We start from the raw sequence: 6,216 nt of genomic DNA, 5'->3' as shown, positions 1-6,216 counted from the left end.
TTTTTTTACCTCTTCAAACCTCCAACATTAAAAGATTTCTTTTTTTTTTCCTCTTCAAAACTCCAATATTTTTTTTTTTTACCTATTCAAAACTCCAACATTAAAAGATTTTTTTTTTTCCTCTTCAAAACTCCAACATTAAAATATATATATTTTTTCCTTTTCAAAACTCCAATATTATTATTTTTTTACCTCTTCAAAACTCCAACATTAAAAGATTTTTTTTTTTCCTCTTCAAAACTTCAACGTTAAAAGATTTCTTTTTTTTTACCTCTTCAAAACTCCTACGATAAAATATTTCTTTTTTTTTAACTCTTCAAAACTCCAACATTTAAATATTTCTTTTCTTTTACCTCTTCAAAACTCCACCATTAAAATATATATTTGTTTTACCTCTTCAAAACTCCAACATTAAAATATTTCTTTTTTCTTACCTCTTCAAAACTCCAACATTCATTTTTTTTTCCTCTACTAAAACTCCAACATATATATATATATATTTTTTTACCTCTTCAAAACTCCAACATTAAAAGATTTCTTCTTTTTTTCTCTTCAAAACTGCAACATTATTATTATTATTTTTCTACCTCTTCAAAACTCCTAAATTATTATTATTATTATTTTTTTACCTCTTCAAAACTCCAAAATATAAAGATTTCTTTTTTTTTTAATGTTTTTGACACATGAACATACAGTAGATCTGGATCAATTATTAAGGTCATGTATGTAATTAATCATTTTTCTACTTAATGACGACATCATTAAAAGTGTGAACTGCAGTCACACTACAAGTTTATGTCCATAATCCTTGGATATTCTCTCCAAATGAGAACAATTTAACAGAAGAGTTAACATTACCTTGGCTGCAGTCATGCTCTGTAGACATAAGCTTCATCTGCACAGGTGATCTCATTAGCTCGTCCTCTCTCTCCACCTGCATGCAAAGCAACTTGTACTCTCTGCTGCCCTCTTAACAGTGACCCACACTGTTTAAGACTTAACAGTGTGGGTCATTCTTTTTTTCAAGTGTCCCCATTTTGTCTCAAACATCAATATTGCTAATATTTAATACTAATTGGTAAATAGCAAACATTTATGCTTCATTACAGTTGAAACAATTGTTCTCTGGTAACAAATATTTATCATTAAACATGTGTGTTCATGTATGATCCATGGCACTCGTCATGATGGACAAATATGATGGAAAAACATTATATAAGGTAAGGTAAGGTAAGGTAAAACTTTATTGATCCCTCAGGAGGTCTCCTTTGGGAAATTGTTTATATATTAGTGTCAGTACAGTACACAAAGTTGGAAACGATGCATTTGCACATGCGTTGTCCACCTACATGGTGGTTTATAACAGTCAAAGTCACTACGACAACCGCAACTATAAAAAAAAAACTTGCGCTTTTGTGAAGATGTTACGGTAGGAGGAGAGCAGTCAGACGCAGAAGAATCTACGAAGCTATCAATGATAGCAGCTGAAAGGAGCAGAGGTACATGTTGTTGTTTATTAAAGTCTCTTCATTTTAATGTGTGCGCATTCGTTTTATGTTTGCGCGTGCGCATTCGTTTTATGTGTGCGCGTGCGCATTCGTTTTATGTTTGCGCGTGCGCATTCGTTTTATGTGTGCGCGTGCGCATTCGTTTTATGTTTGCGCGTGTAGATATATTATACATTATTTTAGCGTCAGTAAACCATGATCCATCTGCGCATGTGCGACAAGATGAAACATTAACTCTGTCTCTCCTCCTTTAAATGTTGTGAACTTTGATTCTAGAACTGACTCCACAAGACTTTCAGGAAGACGCTGCAGGGTCAGAACCAACACAACCGATAAGATTGTAACCTTTTGAATTTTCTCAGGGAAATGGTGAGCAAGTAAAAGTGTGTAGATGTTGTGTAGTGTTGTGTTTCTAATGTAAGACAAGGACCAGGATGTTAAAGATTTAAACGTTTTTTTCCTGTATTCAGCGTCACAAAGGACCAGGAGCAAAGTAGAGTCACCAGGTAAAATGTTTTTGTTTTTATAGAAAGTAAATGTATTTCCAAATAAATTAGCAGATCAACATTTTCAACTTTATATTTGTTAGAGTTTAAATATTAACAATGTGTGCATGGATGAGATAGAAACAGAATCCAACTGACATTGATATTGAAGATTATTATCTTTTTTTTCACTGACAACCTACAGTGTTTATAGCAGTCAAAGGTCCAAATGAAGTATAAAGGTAAAAAACAAACATGATTTCAGTTGAATCCTTTTGAATTTTTTTCACTCCAGATGTTCCTTGTTGACAGATGTTTTTAAACCAGAGTTCATGAATTAATTCTGGATAAAGTCCTGAAAACATGACGAGTGGATTTATGTCGATTCTTCCTTTACTGGTGAGTTTTGTTTTTATATGATACAATTTTCACTGTGAGATTATTTGTAGTAAAACATTTAGTGTGATCTTCAACCAGAATAGTTACTGTGTGTGTGATTCTATAACATGTTCTTAATATGAAGGTATTTTGTTGAAGGTAAAACCAGGAATCAGTCCTTTATCTTGTTAAAACTGTGAAGTATAATGTAAAGTATGTCAATAGGATAATACGATTTAAAGAAAGAAAAATATACCATTTATTTTGATTTAAATATCAGTCGCTCTTTTGTCAGTGTTAAATATTTGCATGAACAACTGAGCATTATTTCTTTGATCAGTGATTTATGTTGTTTTGTTTATACAGTTGTTTTCTACTATAACGGAGGTAAACACACTCACCTGTCACTCAACTGAATATGTGTTGAGGACAGATGAAGGAGAAGAATGTTGTCCAAAGTGTTTTCCAGGTAAGATCCAGTCTTAGTCCTCGAAGTGTTGATTTATGACTTATATTGATTTTAAGTAAGAAGTGGTCGAGACTTCATTATCAGTTCTCAGACAATAGTGGGATCAAGTCTCAAACTTTCACTTAAACTACTGATTTATTTATTTGTCTAACAGGTAACAAAGTAAGAGTTGATTGTATAGAATTTCAAGGTACGTCCTGCACTGACTGTGATGATGGAACTTACATGAACAAATATAACGGAGAGAAACATCGTTTCAAGTGTCTCGTCTCTACTGAAGGTAAAGTTTGTTCATCACTAGAATGATGAGTTGGTCAGTATGTAGATTTGATGTAGAATTTGTTATTGACTAACAGGACTGAGAGAGATCAGATCATGTACCTTCACAGCAAACACCAAGTGTGAACCTCTGGAGGGTTTTTTCTGTGTGGACGGCTCAGTGGACACATGTGTGGCAGCACAGCAACACTCCACATGTGAACCAGGACGGTTCATCATCAGAGCAGGTGAGTTTCACATCCAACATGTGAAATGCAAGAGTGCAGAAACTATAAGACACACACAATGTTCTTCACAGGAACGTCCTCCACAGACACTGAGTGTGGAACCTGCAGTGAAGAACATTTTCAAATGGAACGTTCACGTCATGTCAGGATCACAAACAGTGAGTGAAGCTTCACAAATGTTTGCTCCAGATGTTTTCTTATAAATTGTCTCCACTTGTCTTTGTAGATGTTCAACATATCTACGAGAAGGAACCATTTCTTCTGACTCTGTATGTCGAGAAGGTTTGACACCAGGAGAAGTGGCTGGAATTATTGTTGCTGTGATTATGATCGTTCTACTGATCACATGTTCTGTAGTTTTGTTTATAAAAAGACAAAGAGGTAAAAGTCCAATGAAATCTCATTTGTACATTGATTTATGAACATCTGGGCAGGTTTGTTTTACTTATTTTCTTCTTAACCAGACAAAAAAGACCACAGAAGAAGACCAGAGGTATGTAAGAATTGATTTTCCTTTCCAGTATTTTTAATCTAACTCATTAAATTAATTTTGTTACAGTGAAATTGTTACCTACCCAAGTTTAAATATGTTTAATTCATAATGAATCAGATTCTAGTCTGAATCTTGTTTGATAACATTTGACTCTTATTAATTAGGAAAAGGTGATGGAAGAAAATAAATCTTCATTGATGAGCATCGGTGAGAATCTTAGTGAATTAAAAGGAACTTTTATCTAAACTTACTTGTCTCTGATGTCTGGAAACACAGGGGGTCCTCCAGAAAGAGCTGGACGATCTAAAGGTCATGTATGTCATTAATCATTTTTCTACTTAATGACGACATCATTAAAAGTGTGAACTGCAGTCACACCACACGTTTATGTCAATAATCCTTAGATATTCTCTCCAAATGAGAACAATTTAACAGAAGAGTTAACATTACCTTGGCTGCAGTCATGCTCTGTAGACAGAAGCTTCACCTGCACAGGTGAGCTCATTAGCTCGTCCTCTCTCTCCACCTGCACGCAAAGCAACTTGTACTCTCTGCTGCCCTCTAGTGCTACTAAAACTATTCATTATATCCAATAAACAAACTTACAGAAAGACTTAACAGTAGGGGGCATTCTTTTTTTTCAAGTGTCCCCATTTTGTCATTATCAATACAACTAATATTTAACACTAATTGGTAAATAGCAAACATTTATGCTTCAATACAATTGAAACAATTGTTCTCTTATAACAAATATTCATCATTACAACTCATGACAACTGAGAGCGCAGATCAGGAGGCAGCCCTGTTTAATAAAACCAAGAACAAATGTCTGCAGTATAAGAGTTGTTAAAGCAAATCTAATTCAAATACATTCTTCCCCTTCTAGTGTACAGGACAGGAGAATTAAGTGTGGATTGTTGAATATCGGATCCCTGTCCTCAAAAGCTGCACTTATTAATGAACTCATATCAGATAAAAAACATTGACTTATTCTGCTTAACCAAAACCTGGCTGTCTATAGATGATAAAGTATGTTTAAATGAATCAACACCACCCAGCCACACTAACTTTAACGCCCCTCGACGCTCTGGTCTGGTAACTATGCAAAATATAATTTCGATTTATTTTTTTATGAAAAAAAACAATTTCTCCTGAGGGATCAATACAGTTTTACCATACCTTACCTTAACAGGTGAATGTATTATATGTATAGGATATAAAGACTTTGGTTATGCTCAAGATTAAAAAATAATCATAACAGGTGTGGGAAAACATCTTATAGTCCTACAGCAGTGACGGTGTTAATGTCCTTTGAAAACTAACTATTCAATTCAATTCAATTTTATTTAAAGTGTCTTATCATAACAAAGTTATCTCAAGACACTATACAGTTGAAATAAGACTACGGTTGATTAAGGAAAAATAGATCCCAGCAATTCAACAAAGAGCAAGAAACAAAACACTGTACAGTGAGCAGAAACCTAGAGCGGAACCAGACTCATTGTTGACGGCCTGCCGCTTTGACCGGCTGGGAGGAAGGATGGGGGGGTAGACAGATGGATAAGGAGAGGAGTGAGGGAGGATATAGTGAGAGAAAAGAGGAGAGTGTAGGAGGGTCCATGGGGGTGCTGGAGAGAACTCGGGATCTGATGACGTGGTGAAGATCCTGGATCAGCAGCAGCTCTGGAGGTGGATCCCTGGATCAGCAGCAGCTCTGGAGATGGATCCCTGGGGCTCCGGGAGAGAAATAAAAAGGTGTGGATTTGGGACAAATGTATACAATACACAGGTATACAGACTCTGGTGACGGGTGAAGATATATAGAGGGGAGAGGAGGGGGGGGTTGAAATAGCCAAGCCAGAGGGCACATACCTAGCACAGCAGGATCCAGACACAGGGGCCCAAGCTGCAGCAGGAACCCGCGGGAGACCAGGACCCGGCAGGCGAGATAACCACCAGAGCCAACCCCAAACACCAGCGAGAAGGCGGACCACCACCGGGGGCGTGAGAGGGCAAGCACAGGCGAGGACGACTGAGGAAGCAGAGAGGGGGAGGCACCAGGCGCAGGCACGGAGGCAGAGGGACAGCCAGAAGAACCAGTCAGGGGATAGGGCCCCGGGGCCAGGCCGGGCCACGGAAGACCCCCAGACCGTCAGGCTGCCACCAAGTCCATAGCAGGGGACCGAGTCAAGGAGATAGGGATCCACCACAGCAGCGGCGGCGGAGCCCCCCCCAATACCCTGCGGACATGGCCAGTAGCCGGGTCGAGTGCCACCGCATGAGCCCAGGGGAGCAATGGCCAGGCACCGGCTCAGGTCCCCCGGTGACAGTAATGTATAACTACCGGTACTCCCCTACAAGTCAAGCATAATTTTAA

General features: G+C 37.7%; 1 long non-coding RNA gene across 1 annotated transcript; it reads left to right on the top strand.

Annotated features, from left to right (window-relative positions):
• Positions 1-1,821: 1,821 nt before the first annotated feature.
• Positions 1,822-3,080, top strand: LOC148057926 (uncharacterized). Its single transcript, XR_015710305.1, has 5 exons — positions 1,822-1,877; positions 1,979-2,014; positions 2,289-2,392; positions 2,738-2,840; positions 2,995-3,080. It is a non-coding gene; the product is annotated as an uncharacterized LOC148057926 (long non-coding RNA).
• Positions 3,081-6,216: the final 3,136 nt, after the last annotated feature.

The sequence above is a fragment of the Callionymus lyra genome, unplaced genomic scaffold (genome assembly GCF_982586985.1).
Source record: "Callionymus lyra unplaced genomic scaffold, fCalLyr1.hap1.1 HAP1_SCAFFOLD_322, whole genome shotgun sequence".
In the NCBI taxonomy this organism is placed as follows: Eukaryota; Metazoa; Chordata; class Actinopteri; order Syngnathiformes; family Callionymidae; genus Callionymus; species Callionymus lyra.
Note: the sequence above shows the minus strand (reverse complement) of the source record. Positions and strands in the feature narration are given on the sequence as shown.